At 39.4% G+C, this 22,121-nt stretch overlaps 1 protein-coding gene across 8 annotated transcripts in view; it reads right to left on the bottom strand.

Annotated features, from left to right (window-relative positions):
* LOC122733553 (E3 ubiquitin-protein ligase DTX3L-like) overlaps positions 1-22,121 on the bottom strand; it is a 35,527-nt gene that overhangs the window by 6,382 nt on the left and 7,024 nt on the right. For 2 of the 8 annotated variants that reach the window (XM_043974036.1, XM_043974035.1), the window contains one exon: positions 13,641-13,903. The exons of 2 other annotated variants lie outside the window; for them this stretch is intronic. The gene's annotated coding sequence lies outside the window, so the exon portion shown is untranslated. Of the gene's footprint in view, positions 1-13,640; positions 13,904-14,243; positions 14,290-18,757; positions 20,189-22,121 lie in introns of those variants that run through there. 4 more of the 8 variants (XR_006353896.1, XR_006353897.1, XM_043974038.1 and 1 more) reach the window with 3 other exon arrangements.

Here is a 22,121-nt window from a genome sequence, read left to right as displayed (position 1 = left end):
TGTGTCTGTGTGTGTACACAGACTCATTTGATCTTGTTTTCTCAACATTTTTTACTCAATGTTTTACTTGATAATTTTTAATTGTTAATTGTTATAGAACTCAAATTTAAATACCATTTAATTTAATTCTGATTCAATCCAATCATACAATCTACCCCCTGAGAAGGAGCAAAGACAGATAAGGATATACTCTTCAAGTAAAAGCACATATTACAGAAAAATATTTATACTATTTATATTATTATTTATTTATATTATTATTTATATTATTATTTTATATAATTTATTTATGTATTTTTTTGGTGAAGCAATTGGGGTTAAGTGACTTGCCCAGGGCCGGTGCTCTATCTACTGCATCACCTAGCTGCCCCTATATAATTTATTTATATAAATTATATATATATATATATATATATATGTTACCAAGTTAACTTCAATTGTAGAAAAAGACTTGGGATGGGATATGGAGATACCCATAAGTAATCAATTTCTTTTTTTTTTCTTTTTTTTTTTTTTTAGTGAGGCAATTGGGGTTAAGTGACTTGCCCAGGGTCACACAGCTAGTAAGTGTTAAGTGTCTGAGGCTGGATTTGAACTCAGGTACTCCTGACTCCAAGGCCAGTGCTCTAAGTAATCAATTTCAAAACAGTGAATATCAAAGAAATTCTTCATTATAAACCATGTATGTACCACAGGAAACAAGAATGAACTATTCCAGGGAATTAAACTTACACATGACTATGTAAGTTATTAGCAGGCAGATAAGGCAGACAAGCTCAAGTGCTAAATTACTTACTTGTTTGGGATATGAAATGACTAAACATTTAGAATAAAAATAGTGATATCTTACATACTTGAATTGTGCTCCTATCTTCTGTTGACCACTTGTTCTGATTATAGAAATTTGCTATAAAAGGAAAAGGCAAGCACATGATCCTAACAGCATCACAACTGGTTCTTAATTATTCAACAGATATATGGCAGGATAAAGCATCCTTAGCTCTGTTTGACTTCAGTTAAGATTCAGAGCTGACAACCAATCATGAAGTAGCAATTCCACCTCATAGCCAGACTCATGAATAACCAGATGGGAAACATTGCTGTTTAAGTAAATCAATTGGGAAACTGAGCCAGAAGGTTTCTACCTTAGCCCATGCCAAGCTCTTCCTCTCAGCTTTTTTTTTCCTGAGATACAGACCTCTACCTGTAATTATTCAGGATCACATTCCCTCTGAGTATCTTGTGGCATGTCTCTCAAATGGTGGATTACTGATTTATTGCCATCAGACATTTATACCTGAATTCAAAATTTCCAGAAACCTTGGAATTTTACAGTCTAAGGGGAGTCTACAAGGGTTTTTCTTTGTACCATTTCTTACACAGTAATCAATGACCCTTTTAACATAGACCCTATTTACATAGGTGTCTATGGAAATACTTGATAGGTTTTAACATTGTGACAATAATCCCAAACAACAATCTTACACCTTTCATAAGTGATAGACAAATAGTTTCAGCAGTAATTTCCTCTTAACTATAGGCAAAGATGGAAATTTCCAGTTTCCTAAATTGCAGTTACAAAACATTATAAAACAGAGTTAGCAGGGCTGATAAAATAACAGTTTTCAAACCATTTTTCCACCTTCTTAAGTTGTTCAGTTCATACTCTAATAACATCCAAGTTAAGAAAAATCGTTATTCTAATGACATCATTGATATGACAGGTGACCAATTTCACAATATAAGAAATTTTAGAAACATAACAATGCCATAAACAGTAGTACTTATTTGAGACTTGAAACAAATGAATTAACAACCAGGTGGCCTCAGTTCAGTTGAATGCATTTCCAGAATACCTTACATAGACAATCATTTTATCACCATTGGCACTGTATGCTGATCACACCTAAAACCTGTATAAAGTCATCATGTATGGAGCAGTTACATCTAATTAAAGCAATAATAACAACAGTTAGCATTCATATAGTGTATGCCCCATGGCAGACATTGTGTTGACAATCATGTGATCCTCATAAGAACCCTGGGAGGTGGATGCTATTATTATCTCCTTACAGATGAGTAAACTGAGATAAACAGATGTGACATAACTTGCAAAAAGTCACCTATTTAAAAAAATTTCAGATCCATCCATTTTTCCTAATTTGTTTGAATGCCAAATAATAAAATAAGTTTTGATGTATCATAAATATATTAGAATGGGACCCATTTCACTTAAAATAAAACCAGAATAAATTCAATTACACCTGGATCTATTTTCCAAATGTTAACAAATATCAATTCATAATTTTAATTATGTAGTAGCATATTTTTATTTATTTATTTATTTATTGGAGGTGAGGCAATTGGGGTTAAGTGACTTGCCCAGGGTCACACAGCTAGTAAGTTTTAAGTGTCTGAGGCCGTGTAGTAGTATATTTTAAACAAAGGTTGGTTATTCTGAGCATTTCATATAATGAGGTCCACTTTTTCCACTGCTAAAGATTGTAAAAGTGGCAGTGTGATACTAGATTTTAATATATTCCAATTATTAAATGTGCTTAAGAGCACATTTTGCTTTTGTTTTGTTTTGTTTTGTTTTGGTTTGATGTGTGTGTGTGTGTGTGTGTGTGTGTGTGTGTTTTAGTGAGGCAATTGGGGTTAAGTGACTTGCCCAGGGTCACACAGCTAGTACTTGTTAAGTGTCTGAGGCTGGATTTGAATTCAGGTACTCCTGACTCCAGGGCCAGTGCTCTATCCACTGCGCCACCTAGCTGCCCCAAGAGCACATTTTAATTTAATTCAAATCTGGGTTCTACTGTCTCAAAAAAGAACTCATTGCTTATTTACTCCTAGCTCTCTACAACTCTCTATATACTTCCAAATCAAACACAACTCTTTATTACTATAGTTCCCAATAAGACAAGCACATGAAGTTTGACACAACCTTCCCACTTAAAGCCAAAACTTTTTCAACCCTTTTCTGTCAACATACTCAAACCTTGTCAACCAACATGCTTAAAGCTTCTGAAGCTGGTACAAGGGCATCCAGAGAAACTTTTTCCAGGGACAGGATTTGTCCCCAAACATTCATATCTACTTTATATATTTTCCTCCAGCCTTTATTTCTCTTTCCAAATCTTCCAAACCAATTATTCAGACTATGCAACTTTACTCAAATCCCACACTGTAACCATATTCCAAACTATAGTCATTCCACTGAATATTTTCTTTCTATAATTTTAGCACATATTGTTATTAAACAAACCCTATTAAATCCTTAGTTTCCCAGCTCTATTGACTGGTAGAAAGAACTTTGCCACAGTTCAGAAATGCAAATAAAGAGAACAGAATCTTTCTAAAAACCTCGATTAGCTAACAAGACAGAGAGACATAGCTTTTACAGCAAAGTTTTTCCTTCTAAGCTCTGTAAGCACAGTTACAGACTCCGAGAGACACATAAACACAGGCACAGGAAATACCAACAGGTACAAGCTGTTAGTTCTTGCCTGCCATACTACCTATCTCTAGAGGGGCCATGCTATCTATCACATGCAAATATATACAGTCTAAGAAATTATTACCCTTTGAAGGTACTCTTCTTGCATATTCTGACCTGACATTTCCTTTATCAACCATATCAAATAATCATTTTCACTTCCCTGAGTTTTTCTTCCTCTGCCTCTCTTCTGTCCCCCTGACGAGTACAGTCAGAAAGCGAGGGAGAAGAGACAAAGACATTTTCACTGTTCTTCATCCTATGATAGAGGCAACTGCCATTCTGATGTCTCTCTCAAGAGCACTTAAAGTTCTTGTCTTGCCTGGGCCATAAATCTACTAATAAAGTTTATAATGCACATATTTCCAGATATTTTAACCTTTTTCGCCAATTACCTGCAAGTTCTCATGGCTGTATAGCTGTGTAACATTTGGCCCATGGCAGTCCCCTTTGGGGGAGAGGATAAAGCCATCTTTTAACATTTTCTTACCCATGGGGAACACACACACACACACACACACACACACACACACACAGAAAAACAACCCCCCAAAACATAAAGTTTCATCTTCTCAATTTATACCCATATATTCTAATATATTCTATTTATTATTTTTCATTCTGGTAACCTAAAACACCAGGGCTCACCTGAGTTCTCTTTGCACTTTAACTGAAACTGAGTTCAGCCCAGATCTCCTAAGCCACTCTTAAGGCTATTAATACGTGGTATCAGAGCCATAGCTCTCTTTGGTCAAGTCTTCCAGCTATCAACAACCAAAAATCTGGAATACAGTAGCCCAATCTTGTTCTAGCTAAGATAACCATGATCATCATCAGCCAAATTATCCAAATTGGAATTTCAAATACAATTCAGCTGGAATACCCTTTAAAAAACAAAAGACCTTACCTTTCATATCTTAACCATGGACAACCCTGACTTCTCTTGTAACAGAGAACTCAACAGAAAGAGACAAGAGTCCTTGATATAATGCAAAAGAAACTCCACAACCAGATATCTGATACAGGTGGGGCAAAAAGGGACTCCATGCTGGTACCTAGCCCTGCATCTGAAACCCCTGGCCAGTCAAAATCACTTTCTCTTTTCATATTCCATCAAAGGATATGAACAGACAGTTTTCAGATGAAGAAATCAAAGCTATCTATTGCCATATGAAAAAATGCTCTAAATCACTATGGATTAGCGAAATCCAAATTATAACAACTCTGAGGTCCCAACTCACACCTATCAGATTGGCTAATATAACAGAAAAGGAAAATAATATATGTTGGAGAAGCTGTGGGAAAATTGGAACACTAATGCATTGTTGGCAGAGCTGTGAACTGATCCAACTATTCTGGAGAGCAATTTGGAAGTATGCCCAAAGGGCTATAGGATTGTTCATACCCTTTGACCCAGTAATACCACTGCTAGGTCTGTGTCCCAAAGAGATCATAGAAGAGGGAAAAGGACCCACGTGTACAAAATTATTTGTAACAGATCTTTTTGTGGTGGCAAAGAATTAAAAATTAAGGGGATGCCCACCGATTGGGGAATGGTTGAACAAATTATGGTACAGGAATACTATGAGATTAAAAACTGATTTAAAACCCCCACCCATACATCCCGATCTCCCTCTTCTGATGTGCCTTTTGCACCTCCCTCTCCTCCCCCCATTAGGACAATCAGAATCATCTCCCACCTGGGAGTCCTTGCTTTCTTCCCAATTCCTTAGGAGTTAACCAGCCACCAGGGTGGTTAACTCCCAGCCAGGAACATGCCTGGTGTTTCCAACCTCCTTCTCCATTGTCCTCCCATGGCCGGCCTGGGCTGGTTTTGTATGATACCAGGTTTGGTGCACAATGATTTTTCTTGTAATTTAAACAGGCCCAGTGTGGTGGGTTCTATTAAATGGACGTGAGATGATGTTAGAGGTTTTTAAGTGATTAAATGTGTAGACTATGCAAAAAAAAAAAAACCTGATTTAAAGTATTAAACAAAATAATTTGTTTTGTCCATATATATTACGTTTTCAAGTCTGTGACTGGATAAATATCTTACTGAAAATAAATATACTATTAGCATGAGTTTATAAGACTGCACTTTTTGTTGGTTATCGAGTAGCTATTTGTTTGGGGGTACCACCAGATTTACTGTGGGGTTTATTGTACATTTTTAATGTGACAAAAAATTATTTGCTTTGGTGCTATTATTTTATCCTTTGTATGAAATGTCCTTTAATGAAACATAAGATTACAAAATTAACTCATAATTTGTATCAATAGCAACTTATTAAAAAGATATAAAAATTATCTTCAGATGGATAAAAATGAGTTACAGTTGATCACTTGTGCTCTTAGTAATTTGATAAATATATTGGCTTCTATTATTCAATTTCAGTGTAAGCTTCACTTCCATATCTCAGTTTCTAAAGATTCTAACATTTCTCAGTCTTCTGAGAATTATACCTGATTATCAATTGCATTGAATCCAAATATTTTTCTGTCAAGATTAACCCCATAAATATCCCATAGCAATATATAGTTGACATTCTAGGAATAAAGAATGAATGTATCCCCTTTTCACCTCACCACACCTTAAGTGATCAAGGGAAGAATTTTCCCCTCCAAAAATGGCAACATTCATGTTAAATAAAATGGCTCCATGGGGCAGCTAGATGGTGCAGTGGTAAAGCACTGGCCCTGGATTCAGGAGGACCTGAGTTCAAATCCAGCCTCAGACACTTGATACTTACTAGCTGTGTGACCCTGGGCAAGTCACTTAACCCCAATTGCCTCACCACTAAATAAATAAATAAACAAACAAATAAATAACTAGATAGATAGATAGATAGATAGATAGATAGATAGATAGATAGATAGATAGATAGATAGATAAATAAATAAATAAATAAAATGGCTCCATTTATTTTCCCCATAACATAATTGGCACGGGAAATAGCTCTTTCCTCTTTGCACACAAACCCCAAGGTAGGAACCTCCCTTTTGGGTTTCTTTTCTCCCTGTCCCACCCCACTCGACCTCCCGTTTGAGTCACTGAGAGGTAGAGGTGGTCAGCTTTTGCACTCAACAGCAACAGACAGCCTGAGTCCCCCTCCCTCGCTAAAAGCTTGGCCAGACATCTGAACCACACTCAGACCCTCAGATTCCATGATTTTAGGTAAGAACTTTAGTGTTTGTATGTCTATCCCTTGCCAGCGCTTGGCTTTTCCATGAGATGGCAACTGGCATCTCCCTCCCTTGAGAAAGCCCAACCTAACATCTGAACCATGTTCAGACCATTCTCCTCAGACAGGATGACATTTGGGTAAAGCCATGGGGCAGAAAAGGAGTGTTTCAAAAGGTTCACCTTTGAGGTGCATCCTAAGAGATTGGACTAATTTAGAACTTACAAATTTGAAAAAGAAATATATGATCTATTATTGTAATACTGTTTGGCCAAAATATCCATTGAAATCCCAAGAAAACTGGCATTTATGTGGAACTCTTAACCACAATACCATTTTGCAATTGGACAAGTTTTGCAGGCATGGAAGGAAATGGACAGAGATTCCATACATACTGTCCTTTATGGCTTTAAACTAGAACTCAAAAGGAAAGAAACAGAACAGAATATGCCCATCAAAACCAACTGAATCTGAGGTGGCTCTGGATAACCCTAAAATGCCTCCTTTCTCACAGGAGGCTTTCCATAATCCTAAAATGCCTTGTTCCTCACAGGAATTTAATAATTACTTAGATGATGTCCTCCTGCTGGTAGGAAATCACCACAAGTCCAGGAGATTAGCTAACTTTTCTGGCACACCCTCCTCCTCTGGGACCCCATCCCCTCCTGCTCCTTCAGCCTGTTCCTTGTTTCACCCCTTCTTCCCCACCTACTTCCATCCTGTAACGATTGGAATGATGCCACCTGCTGGAGACTTACTGTAGGAAAGCTCCGCCATGAGGAGAAGGCCTCTGAGGGCAAGGCCATGCAGCTTTTCTTTGGCGTCAGGAAGTGATATTTGCTTGTGGGAGGAAGAGAGGGCAAGGCTAGCTCTCTCACTCTCTTCCCTCAGGACTTGGGTGGAGAAGGAAGCTAGAAATGAGCTCTCCCTTTAATAGATAGATAGATCTAGGCCTTTCTCTCTCTTTACCAAATTCTTATTCTCCTTAATAAATGCTTAAAAGTTTAACTCTTGCTAAAGCTTATAATTTATTGGTGACCACTCATTAGATATTTTAGACAGACTAGATAGAATTTTAGCCCCTTACAGTCCCTATGGGTCAACTACTGTCATACCACTCTATTACTGGGAATTCTTTTTACCCACCTGCTGATCTCAGAATCAATCTCCTGTACCCTCCACAGCCAAGCTCCTGCCACACTTAGAATGGACGTCAGTACTCTTATATTTGCCCCACCCAACAACTATCTCCACAATTCATCCAGCTGTATGGCTCACAGCTGTACCCCTGTCACAATGGGGGGGGGGTGGTGGGGGCTCCAATATGTTCCCTATTCTCCTATTTTTTCCCATCCAGCAGCCATTTCCATCTGCTTTCCCTTATCTGCAGTTGCCTATACCCATTCTCCCATTCCCCTATCCACTCTGGCTCCTCCACCCAATCCTGTGGCTCCACCTCCACCTGACCTTCTGGGTATGACTACACCTGACTACACCTATTCCATTAGCCCCCTCATCCCCTCCCCAACCTGTTTCACCCAGGACCCTACCAGCATCTTCCACTGCTCCCCTGCTTCCATTAAGGGAATTTCCCATTGGGAAGGGTACAACTCTAATACATGTTCCTTTTTCCATGAGCAGTTTGTCTCAGATTAAAGAGAAATTGGGGTGTTACTCAGAGAACCCCACAAAGTTCATAGATGGCTTTAAGTCTCTAACAATGCAGTTTGACCTTTCCCGGACGGACTTGCAAATCATTCTTGCCAGATGTTGTGCCCCCGATGAGAAAAAACGGATTTGGGACCTGGCTGTACAAGTGGGTGATGAATACTCACAGGTTGGAAATTGGGCCGGGGTCCCTGGAACTACAGCACTTCCAACCATGGACCCAAGATGATATCATGATAGAGAAGACAGGGCCCATAGAAACCACATGATCACTTGCCTTGTTGAGGGAATGAGAAAGGGGATTAATAAACAAGTCAATTATGAGAAGGTAAAGGAGATCACACAGGGGCTGGAGGAAAACCCAGCTCTTTTCATGAATCAGCTCATGGACTCTCTGAAAAAAAAAATACTAATCTAGATCCAGAAAGGGATGTAGGAATAACAGTCCTCAATGTACATTTTATCAGCCAATCTGCTCCTGACATTAGGAGATAATTCCATAAATTAGACTGGGATCCCCAAACCCCACCCTCACAACTCCTTGATATTGCTTTTTAAGATTTTTTATAACAGGGACCTTGCAGTAGCCAAAGAGAGAGAAAAGAAGGCTCCTGCCTGCTCCATAGAACAAGCCTCCCTAATAGCAGCAGACATCAATCTGCTATCAGCAGATCTCCAGGTGGCCAAGATTTCTGTAAACTGGTGATGTAGGAGGCAAAAAAGGGGTTAACAGAAAAATGTTAGACCCAAGCTCTAATTCAGATATGATCTCTAAGAGGGATTCAGACCCTAGTTAATGAATAACTTACAAGTCAGGATGCTAGGTTCTCTTACCCACATAAATCCGTACCCATAATGGAAACATAAAGGGGCAGGTCATATAACAATGATAAAATGACAGGCTATAGAAATTTAGACTAGAAATAAATGACAAATGAAGATGTTTTGAAACTAGCCGTGGGAGCCAGAAAGAGACATGCACAGAAAGGGCCAAATTTGTCCCCAGATTCACCTTATGATGTGTAAACCCCCAAAACACACCTCCACAGAAAAAGGTACCCACCTCGGGGGTTGGCTTAGGACCCCAGGAACTCCAAATTAGGATAGGTCCTCCCCTGTACCTCCCTAAGGTGGAGATTATTATAATGAGACTGATAATCAATTTATCCATACTATAAATATAACTATCTTTTCTTTTACTATTTGAGAAATACCTTTCCACTTTTCTGGTTCTCTCCCTGTGGTCACTCACAGTATTGCAATAAAACTTGGGAAACTGAGTCACTGAGTCTTGTAGTTCTTTTGGGACAACTCGTGATCAATCTGACCCTAAATCCATCCCATAGCCCTGGGACACTGGAGTGGGGGATGCTCCTCAAAGGTGAGTCCACCTCCCCTAACTCCTTGTCCCCAGTGCATCCCTCAAGAGGTTAGCTGAGTGAAAACCCAGCTCCCTGCAGTCTGGTCTCCTGTGGACTCAGAATTCGGGGGGCCAGGGACTGGCCAGCCCCGTTACTGACATCTCTCTGGCCAAGCCCAGGGTCACGCTGAACATAGGAGGTAAGTCTATGGATTCCTTAATAGACACTGGAGCGACCTCTGTCTTACTCTCTCATTCAGGTCCTAGTATTCCATCAAAGGAGAAGGTTGTGGGGAGTGGGGGAATACCCCTTAAATATAGGTCAACATTGCCTTTAATGTGTATGCATGAGGATCACAAATTCCTTCATCCTTTCCTGGTTTTACCATCTTCACCTTGGTCCTAATTAGGGTGTGATGTCAAGAAAAAGAAAGCTCAGTGAGAAATTCCTAGCATATGGGGTCTTAATTCACTGCATGGACCAGAAGAAATAACCTGTAGCTATTTCACAGTTGTTGATCTGTTTACTGCTACTCTTAAAATCTTTCGTAGTAGAATAGTTTGAAATCGGGAATTATTTGTAATGTGTAAAAGTTGCAAAGAAAAATATTTTGTTTAGTCTAACCATTGAACTGCACAGAATTAAGCTTCAATCTAATTACTTAACTCTGGTAAAGCAGGCCAGGCCCTGTCTTGCATTAAGCCTTGCCTGCCTCCACTGAAGAAAAGCCGCTGGAAAAAAAAGCAGCTACATTTTCACTCCTTATCTGATAAATCTTTTTTTTTTTAATTTTTTGCCCTGGTGTCTTTTAAATTTTTGTTTAAGTCTGTTCCATCTAGGCTCAAAGTTTCAACCTCATGGAGGCCACAGCCCGTGTCTATACATCTACTCCCATCCTCTGGGCCTCACATCTCCTTGAACTCTCCGGACCACGCCTTCCCCACTTCCCCCTACCCCCCACCATGATTTCTTCAACCCTGCTCAGCATGAAGCAGTTACAGAAGAAGAATCTTTGCCCCCTTTCCTTATATATAGAGAAGTGGGGAATGTTATGGGCCTAGCACCCCAGAAGTTCTCTGGGGTAAATCAAAGAACCTTCTTGTTGAGTAACTGAACCAAATGACAGACACACCTAAAGAGATAAGTGGCACCTGATCAGGACTGAGCTTGCTCCAGGACCACCACCCTTCATTCCAGTCTCCTCCCCCCCCCCCAGATAAGATTAGGTGTGGCTGCTGCCTTTGTGACAAGAGGAGGAGAGAGATGGCTTGAGAGATCGCTTAGCCACCTCCCCCCAGCCACCACCAGTGGGGGATGGTCCTCCCCTAATAAGGGAACTTTTCACAGTCAGATGATCACCCCTATCAGTCCTCTATAAAAGTATCTGCCCGTCTCCTGCTCGAGGGGATAGGTATCTCAGAACCATGACTCTGTGTGCCTTTTTCCCATGAGAAGTCCAAGGATTTCTCTCTTGGTTTCCTTTCCCTAGCACCCGATATAAACTATTATTTTATTTTATTCTAATTGGATTTGTGTTCAAGAGGGTATAATTCTTTTTTTTTTTTTTTTTTTTTTTTTTTTTTTTTTTTTAGTGAGGCAATTGGGGTTAAGTGACTTGCCCAGGGTCACACAGCTAGTAAGTGTTAAGTATCTGAGGCCGGATTTGAACTGAGGTACTCCTGACTCCAGGGCCGGTGCTCTATGCACTGTGCCATCTAGCTGCCCCCAAGAGGGTATAATTCTTTAAAGAGGAATTCCTAAGGACCCCAAACACCTACCCCTACCTCAAACCCCCACATATTTCCCCATAACATAAAATATAAATTCCTTAAAAAAAATTTACTAGCCCATTTTGCAATCTACAGGGGATATTTATGGAGATGGTCTTCAACAACACCCTGCCTAAGGTTTTTTTTTTTATTTTTTTATTTTTTGGTGAGGCAATTGGGGTTAAATGACTTGCCCAGGGTCACACAGCCAGTAAGTGTTAAGTGTCTGAGGCCAGATTTGAACTCAGGTACTCCTGAATCCAGGGCCAGCGCTTTATCCACTGCGCCATCTAGCTGCCCCTGCCTAAGGTTTTAATCATTTCTGGAAACCCTCCTGAAGGACCTCACAGCTCTGGTGCTCAGTCTGTGAATCTAATCAGGATTCAGGAGTCTTTAGTAGTAATCCCTTTCTGACTGACTGTTCAAGATGTCAAAAAACTGGATGCCAGTTTTTTTAGCAGCAGAATTGAGGGTCACTTAATGGCTAAGGACAAAACCCTGGGTTATGTCAGTACTTTTGGCACAAAATGAAGCCTCTTAGGACAAAGAATTACCCCAGTGAGCTTTGCTTTCTGCAATTTGGTTAACAGTGCCATACTCGCCCAGTATAGGTCTGAGCGACCCAGTTTATAAGCTAATTGAGATAAGACTTTGTCTTTATAAGCTTGTATAAGCTTTATAAGCAAATTGATACAAGACTTTGTCTGGGGAACCAGTTTATAAGCTAATTTAGGGAACTATTAAGGCTAAAACCTGGAGACTCTCTCTGTCTCTGCCTCTCTGTCTCTGTCTCTCTCTCTGTCTGTCTCTCTCTTTTCCTCCCTCCCTCCCTGCCTCCCTCACTAAATGAATTCAAGAAGCTTTGTCACTAAGTGCCACTGATGAGAACAACAATAAGCATGCTGCTATTACCATAGACCTAAGGCTGATCAGACCAGGATGGGGAAAAGTGGCTTGCTCATTCATATTTTCATGTATTCAATCATATTAATAAACACAAAAAGAATGATCCCTTAAGACAGTATTGGCACAGAAATCAATTTTCCTCTCATTTTACTTATTCCCCAGCCCAGCTAGCTGGCCAGAGAGTAATACTTCAATTCTCCCAGCTTTGAAGGTGGTGACACATGATGCCACATCCTGTCTAGAAAAGATAGGGCTTTTCTCAATCCTTAGAAAAATGACAAAGATGGTTGGCATGCTCTGCTCGCCCCCGACTTAGGGGATGGGATGTAAAACCCAAATGACAAAATTCCTTCAAGGAGATGATAGATTATCTTTCCACAATCCTTTCTGGAAGATTTCCTTCAAAGGATTGTACACAGGGAATATACCCAGGTTTTCACTGTCAATTATTTCCAAATGTAAATACAAAGTTGCAACCTTTAATGCAATATTATTCCCAATGAGGTTCTTGCCTCCTTGCTTGAAGATTTGGGGTTTTCAGGAGAAGAGTCAGTTCACAGACGCAATTCCTTAGCAGAAAACTCTCCCTTTGTGCAAAATTCCACAGAGGGCCAAAGGAGGGAGGGGTTTGTTCTGCTAGGGGGCCTGGAGGACCTGGCCTTCACCTCTAGATGAGCCCCCAAACCATGGTGAGTAAAATTGCAACAAAGGCATTCTGAGACAGTTTTTCCCAGAGCAAGATAACATTTTATTAAAAGTAACACATAGGGGGCAGCTAGATGGCGCAGTGGATAGAGCACCAGCCCTGGAGTCAGGAGTACCTGAGTTCAAATCCGGCCTCAGACACTTAACAGTTACTAGCTGTGTGACCCTGGGCAAGTCACTTAACCCCAATTGCCTCACTTAAAAAAAAAAAAAAGAATAAAAAAAAAAAGTAACACATAGGGGCAGCTAGGTGGTCCAGTGGATAGAGCACTGGCCCTGAAGTCAGGAGGACCTGAGTTCAAATCTGGCTCCAGACACTTGACTTGTTTATATTTATTAGGCTAGAACCAATCCATAAATTAAATCAACGACCTCTTTCATTGACCAAAGATCTCAAGTGAGGGTCCAGCGGATCTTTTAAATCTAGGTATGTTTACCTTCTGATTGGCCTGACAGTGCATCATTTGGACCACCTCTGACAAAGGTAAAACAATCCAGACTGGTAAAAATTTTAATAAGGAAGTGGTTTAAGAGTTACTTCAGTTCCTACCTATTACTTCTTCTTTGGCAGACTGGATTAATCCTCAACTGATAGGAATAGTCTGCAGCTGGGGAAAGTGAGTTGACCTCCAGGTATGGCTGATCATGCCTTTCTCTGGCAATTAAGGAATGATAATTTTTATATGGGCATCAGCTGCCTCCAGTAATCTTGGATAGAAAATCAGAACCACCCAAATTATGGTCCATCTCTCTCCCCATTACTTCATCACCACCACCAAGGAGGGGGCCCAGTCCAGGCTTGTTCTTGTTTATCTGTAAATAAAAGGAAGAGTCTGACATTAGTAATCAAGTGCCCCAGGGACCAGAGGTACACTTCAGACTGAGAAAGTGTCTTTTGAGCTAGAGGGTTTGACAAAATGGGTATTAGGATGGATTACATACAGCATAACATTAACTTTCCTCATCCTGGAGGAAGCAGGATCTTCCTTGAGTCTAAAGCAAGCAGAGCAAATAATAAGAAATGAAGACTTGAAAATTCTGAACTCTCTAAGAATGGAAGCTTTGAAAGACATTGTTTTTTGTTTGTTTTGCTCTAATTCTGATTAGCAGCGGAGAAAGAGGCAATTTAAGGTACTTAGAAATTGTTGAGTACCTAAGCTGATGAAATCTCCAGAAGTCTGAGATTTCTGGTCATGATTTTATCCTGGAAGAAACAGGATGTTATTGAAGTGGAAACTAATTACAAGTTTCATAGTCTAAGCTCCCTGCCCCTCCTTCAGTCCCCACCCACATATTTTTAATATGTTTCATAATATTTTCTTTTTTCCCTCAATTACATGTAAAAACAAATCTTGACATTCTTTTTTTAAAACAGTTCCAAATTCTCTCTCTTTCTCCCTAATGAGTTTATCTTGGGGGCAGTTCCTGGAGTCCAAACCAAACCGAGCAAGTGGCAGGAAAGGAAGAGCTAGAAATTCTGAGCCTCCTATAAATCAAGAATTTAGAACAAGTTTTAGCTTTAAAACAAAACAAGCTAAAACAGTTGAAAAGGAATTATTTTGTGTTTACGGTAGGAGGGGAAAATCATAACTTTAAAATGATAGATTTGATAAGGAAACCAAACTCCCTATTCTGTGCCTAATAATAAACATTTAAAAACATAGACATAGACAAAATAAAAATGGGGTCATGGGAAACACTTGTACTATACATCAAATAAATCCAAAAATGAAAAGTATCAGACAATACAAAAACATTAAAAAATAAAAAGAGATGAACTATGTTTTGCCAAAAGGAAACATAGGCAACAAACCAAAATAAATAATACAATTACATGCTTAACTGCCTTAGCATTCAAATCCATAAAGGAAAGATTAACTGAGAGAGATACAAGAAAATACAGAAACACAACAGTGGCAGGATACTTGAATGTCTCTCTCCTGGATTTTTATAAACAAAAGACAAAATAAGGAACTGAACAAATTGCTGGGGAAATCAGAGCTGAGAGACATATAGCATCTCTGCAAAAGAACTGAAATATTTCTTAGGATAGAACAGATGTACAAAACAAATGTAAAAATGTAGAAATAGTTAATAAATTCTTTACAGATGATGCACAATAAAAACAGTCACTTCTTTAGAAAGCAGAAGCAAAAGCACAGAGCCAAATGTAAACTTAATGATGAAATCCTAAACAATGAGTGGGTTGATGAAAAAAATCATAGAAACAAATCTGTGAAAGAAGATGATAACGATTAAAACAACACATGAATCATCAACATTATGTGTTGATCAACTGTGATAGACTAGATTCTTCTCACCAATCCAACAGTACCAGAAAGTTCCAAAGGACTCAGGATGGAAAAGGCTCTCCAAATCCAGAAAAAAACAACTGTGGAATATGGATGCTGATTGAACCATACTATTTCTTTTGTTTTTGTTGCTGTTGTTTTTCTTTTTTTGAGGTTTTTCCATTTTGCTCTGATTCTTCTTTTATAACATGACTAAATGCAGAAATATGTTTAATGTTTATGTATATCCTATATCAGATTACCTGCTGTCTAGGGGAGGGGGGGAGGGAGGGGAGGGAGGGAGACAAATTTGAAATTGAAAATCTTATAAAAACAAATGTTGAAAACTATCTCTACATGTAACCGGAAAATAATAAAATACTTTTATTTAAAAAAAGCACATGAGAATTTTCTAGCATGCATCAAATGCAATTTCCCTACGCATCTAAATTCACAAAATAAAAAAGGAAGATTACTGAACTGAATATGCATTTTAAAAAATTAAGAAGGGGCAGCTAGGTAGCTAGGGCAGTGGATAGAGCACTGGCCCTGGAGTCAGGAGTACCTGAGTTCAAATCCAGCCTCAGACACTTAACACTTACTAGCTATGTGACCCTGGGCAAGTCACTTAACCTCAATTGCCTCACTTAAAAAAAAAATTAAGAAGCTAAGAAATAAAGCTAAAATAAGCAAAAACAAGGAGATATTAAAAACCAGAGAGGAAATCAATAAAGTGGAAACAAAAAAAACCCCCAAAAAAACCAAAAACAAAAAACTTTAGAAATTATAAATGAAACCTAAAACTGGTTATAATAAAACTTTTTAAATTAACAAAAATTAATAAACCTTTATATTTATCAATTAGCCTTTTGGCCAAAAAATCTACAAATTAGGAATAAATCAGTAGAAATCAAAAGAAAATCATAAGAAATTAAAAGATAAATCAAAACCTATTATGCACATTTATATGCTAACAAAACAGAAGAAAAAAGATTCTGGTTATTATTACTGAACTGCTAAGGCAGTTAAGCATATAATTGTAAATATTTTAAAAGGAATACTTTTAAAATATTTAATACTCAACAATCACAAGATCAAATAGAGATTTAAATAATCAAATCTCTAAAAAGGAACTCCCAAAAGTGAAGAAGGGAACAACTCCTGGTCCTTAGTGATTCAGAGGAGAATTCTAGCAAACTTTGAAAGAACAATTAATGGCCAAACTATACAAATTATTCTCACAAATTGAGAAAGAAAGCACCCTACACCAGAATCCTTTTATGAGAAAAATATGGCCCAAATACTAAAACCAGAAAAATCACAGGCCATCTAGAGACAAATGTGAATAATGAATATTGATTAAAAAAAATTTAGATAAAAACCTGTCAAACTATGGCAACATATCCAAGAAATCATGCATTATGAAAAAATAAATTTAATCGTATTAAAAACAAACAAAAAATTAAAAACCACAGGATTACCTCAAGAGCTTCCAGAAAAGGCTTTGACAAAGTTCAATGCCCATTGATATTAAAAACAATACAAAGTATAGGCTTAGATTTTTTTAAATGTCCTAAAAAGTATCTTTCTAAAATTACAGTAAATATTATATACAATGGACATACAACAGAAGCTTTTCTGTAATTACAGGAGCAAAGCAAGAATACTCACTTTCCCATTATTATTTTATAGAGTGAAATAACTTCAGCAAAGTTTTAGAATATAAAATAAATCCATATAAATCATCTTGATTTTATATTTTGCCCTCCTCCAAATCAGTAGGAAGAGCTAGAAAGAAAACTTCCATTTAAAATAACAATTCAATATAAAATATTTGGGAGTCTCCCTGCCAAGACAAACCCAGGAACACAAATACAAAACACTTTTCACAGAAATACAGATCTAAACAATTGAAGAAATAGTTTGTGTATAGGCCAAGCCAATGTAATTAAAAAAATAACAATTCTACCTAAATTAATTATTCAGTGCCATAGCAATCAAACTACCAAAGAATTATTTAAAGAGGCAGAAAAAATATTAACAAAATTCATATGGAAGAGCAACAGGTCAAGAATATCAGAAAAAAGGGGAAAAATGTGAAGGAAGGCTGCCAAACAGTACCAGATTTCAAATTATGTTACAAAGCAGTCATCATCAAAACAATCATCAGAATAGATTAGGTACATTATAATCTAGTGTTTTGAAAAACCCAAAGATCTAAGCTGTGGGGGCAAAAACTCAGTAATTGACAAAAACTGCTGGGAAAACTGGAAAGCAGTTTGGCAAAAAGTAGGCAGAAACCAACATCTCACACTGTATACAGTGGGACAGGAAGAAAATGGGTAAATTATTTAGACAAATTAGAGGAGCATGGGAAAATTTGCCTTTTAGAACTATGATATGGAAACTGAGACAAAATGACAAAAATACAAACTACTCCCCAAATTAACAAGTCGTATTCAGAAGAAATCAAAGCTATCAACAGTCATATAAAAATGCTGTAAATCACTTTTTCCCCATAAAAGTATTTTATTATTTTCCAGTTACATGTAGAGATAGTTTGCAACATTTGTTTTTATAAGATTTCTAGTTTCAATTTCTTCTCCCTCCCTCACCCCTCCCCAAGAAAGCTAGCAATTTGATAGAGGTTATATATGTACAATCACATTAAACATATTTCTGCAGCTCTAAATCACTCTCTTTTTTTTTGGCAAGGCAGTGGGGGATAAGTGACTTGCCCAGGGTCACACAGCTAGTAAGTATCAAGTGTCTGAGGCCAGATTTGAACTCAGGTACTCCTGAATCTAGGGCCAGTGCTTTATACACTGTGCCACCTAGCTGCCCCCTTAAATCACTCTTGATCACTTCCACAGAGTGAACTGATCAACTCTGAGTGCAGATTGAAGCATATGTTTTTCATTTTATTCATTTTTTCTTGCTTATTTTGCAACATGGCTAATATGTAAATAAGTTATGTATCATGGATATCATACTGCTTTCCTTCTCAATGATTAGGGGAGGGGAAAGAGAGAGGGAAAGTATATGGAACTCAAAATAAAAAATGAATGTTAAAAATTAATTTAGCAAAAAAAGTGATTTCTCCAAACATTTAAACAACAATTAATTCAAATATCACATAAACTCTTTGAAAAAAGGTAAAAATGGGATCCTAAATCTATTCTATGACACCAATATGGTCTTGGTAACTGAGTGGGATGGGAAGTACACCCACTGATCCCTGTAATAGAGACTCGAGGCCAAAGCATTGATTTTATTTCTTTCGAAAGAAAGGTGCACCACACTCACTGGGACAACCAGGAGGTGTGACACACCGGGATTAAAAAACCAAGCAGTTTTTATACTCTTTACAGACATCTAATTTGAGCAAAATGCGGTAATTGGGTTCAGCACTAAATCATTCTCCTGGAATGTTCAGTGATAAGTCTCTCTCCTGGGTTGTTAGATTATTTTGTAAAATTTTCTTTTTCTGCAACAATGTATCATGTCTACATAATGTCTTGGTGCAGACTCTATGAAGCAATTTTTAAGTTGATATGCCTATATTTAGAAAGGGGGATAGTAGCTTCCCATTATTGCCTCTCTCTAGAGAAAAAACAGAGAGAGAGAGAGAAATAGGGGGCTCTAAGGGGCTTTAAGACTTTGAGATCAGATCACTAGGCCGAAGGGGGGTGGGACTTTCCATCTCAGTGGAGGGTCATATCCCTATGTCCCTCTCAGTCCTCCCTTTTCTAAAGACCAATTTTCTGGTCCATCCTGAATCTGATCTCAGCTGACTGGGGTTTTTCTAAGAAACATAATTTTCTCCCCTTTGTGGTTCCAATCTGTAGTCATGACCAATTGCATCTCGGAGACTGTTCATTGTATGAGGGAAGTTAATAGTCTAATAAGACAGGGGCCCAGGAGAACCAGGAGTATTATGGCTAGAAGTGGTCCAGCTAAAGGAAGAGGCCAAGGGGTCAGGTTCCCTAAATTCCATGGGATTCCCTGACCGGCATATGCTTCTCTTCTCTGTTTTACCCGGTCCTAACTCCCTGACCTTGCCCTCCACGATTCCAGTTTGGTTTACATAATAACGACACTCTTTCCCAAGAAAAAGGCAGGTCCCTCCCTTCTCTGAAGTCAGTAGAGCAACTAGAGCCTTTCGTTGCAGAGGGATGCAGAACCCGCAGTATGGGTCCTTCGGTTCTGATTCTGACTGCAATAATTGGGACAGGACCACGGAGAGATTAACCAAACGCTCTAAGTCGGCCTGGGGGTCAGTTATGAGCCTTAAGTCCTGTAGCCCTGTCAGGTTAATCTTATACTGGGGCCCTTCCTCAAATTTCTTAATTTTGGCAATTATTTGATTCTGGCAGTCTCTCACATACTTCTCCCGGGCCTGACCCTGGAGCCCTCCCCATCACTCATGCCCCATTGCCCAGTGTAGGGGAGGCAGACAAACTTATTAATTCGGGTCTGGGTCGCAGGGTGAAAACAACCTATCCCTCTGACCCTTTTTACCCTGTGATATCTCCTATTCCCATGTTTACAAGTAGAACTCTGTTGGTAGCACGCTTTGGGCATAGAGGAGCAGGCCACAAAAGCCACGCCCCCCCATATATCGCTCCTGGCAATCATCACACCCTCCCGCAACTGCAACTGCCCCTTTGATCCCGCAAAAGGCTATTAACAAGTATAGAGTCCACTTCATGTTGGTTCTTGCTCCGAGGATCTTGGGAATTGCAGTCTACTTCAGATGTCGGCTTCTTCTCGTCCTGGTCTGGGAAGAAATCCAAAGGGGGTCCTCCTGTAATGAACCAGGTCCAGGTTCTGGTACTGCAGTTGGTTAGTGCGTCAGCAACAGATGACAAAAATTATCAAAATACCCTTCTTGATTTGGAGTGGCACCTAATTGTTTTGCGGCTTCTTCCTCTTTCTGGGTCAATTTAGGCTGTACCAGGGGCATAGTGGGAATCAGGGGAAGCAATCTTTCAAATTCAGTCAGAATTTGTTCTTCCAACCCAGCCTCCTTTGCTACCTCATCCGCGAGCCGATTTCCCTGTGCTTCAAACTCCCTCTCTGGTGCCCTGGGACATGTGCTATTGCTAGTTCCTCAGGTAGCAACAAAGTCTGCAAGATCTGTTCCAGCAACTCAGGATGAGCCACAGTTCCTCCTCTGCTGGTTATCATTCCCCTTTCTTCCCAGATTTTCCCAAAAATGTGGGCTACACCCCAAGCATACTTAGAGTCAGTATATATGGTCCCTATTCCTTTTCCCACCAAAGAAAGGGCTTGTTTTAGAGCGAAAAGTTCGCAAGTTTGAGCTGACCAGTTTCCTGGGAGTCGACCTTTTTCCAGGATTGCCTGTTTGTCTCCATCTATGATGGCATATGAGTTCCTTCGAGTACCTTGAACCACTCGAGAAGAGCCATCAATAAAAAGTTTTAATCCAGTGTTAAGGGGATTCTCATGCAAGTCCTCTCTTGCCTTAGTTTGATAATCTATGAGTTCTAGACACGTGTGAGAGAGTTCTTGAGTTTGGGTAGAGGCAGGAGTAGTGAGGAACAGGGCAGGGTTAATGTTATGGTCTAAGGACAGGACAAGATCGTCCTTCTCTAATAAGATGGCCTCATATTTTAAAATGTGGGAATCAGTCATCCATCTGCCTGCCTTCTGTTGTAGGATGGTTCGAACCTGGTGTGGGGTGCTCACTATCAGGCTTCCCCCTAAAGTCAGTTTCCGGGCCTCCCTCACCAACAGTGCAGTTGCTGCCACGGCTTGTACACAATTTGGCCAGCCTCTAGCAACTGGATCCAGTAGTTTAGCTAGGAAGGCCACCGGTCTCCTTTGTCCTCCCCACACTTGTGCCAACACACCTAAGGCTGTCCCTGATTCCACATTAACAAACAGATGAAATGGCTTTTCTAATGATGGGAGGGCCAGATCTGGTGGGGAATAGAGGCTTTTTCTTAGAGTTTCCCAGGCCTCCTGGTCCTCTGCGGTCCACTCGAGGCAGTTGGGTGCCTCATCCAACAGGTGTTTATACAAGGGTTTAGTTAACTGAGAATAGTTCAAAATCCATAGTCTACAATACCCGACCAGAACTGAGAATTTTCTCAGTTCTCTCTTAGTCAAGGGAGGGCTAAGCTGTAATATTCCCTGAATTCTGGACGGGTCTGGCTCTTCCCTTGGCTGAGAAGGTGACCTAAGTACTTGACAGTTGGCTCAGCAAACTAACTTCTTTTTAGACACTCTCAATCCTTGGGAGCCCAAAAAGTTCAGTAGCTGGATGGAGGCATTTGCCAGGTCCTTTCTATTCGGTCCATCTAGTAACAAGTCATCTACATACTGGAGGAGAGTGACTCCCCTGGGCTTAGGATATCCTTTCTTCTGGAAGGCTTGTCAGTATTTGATCTCCCTGAATCCTGATATTCACCCCTAATTTAGTTATCAAATCCCTACCCAGGAAGTTAACACCGGCCTCAGGAACCACTAGGAAAGAATGCACAAACTGTCCAATTTTCAAAGGTTCAGAGAAAGGGACCACAAATCTTTCCCCTTTCTTCTGTTTAGTAGCACTAACTTCACTCAAATTCTGATTCCTGGGAACTGCTACCATGATTCCCTGAACAACCATATCTCTCAGACCTCTCATATGCTGCAAATGATCTTAGTTATTATGGTCCCACCCTGGATCCTGGAGGGGGAATTTTTGGTCTCCAGGTATTCCTCCCCTGGAC

Source organism: Dromiciops gliroides, chromosome X (assembly GCF_019393635.1).
Source record: "Dromiciops gliroides isolate mDroGli1 chromosome X, mDroGli1.pri, whole genome shotgun sequence".
NCBI classification, from domain to species: domain Eukaryota; kingdom Metazoa; phylum Chordata; class Mammalia; order Microbiotheria; family Microbiotheriidae; genus Dromiciops; species Dromiciops gliroides.
This window is presented reverse-complemented; position numbering and strand designations above follow the sequence as displayed.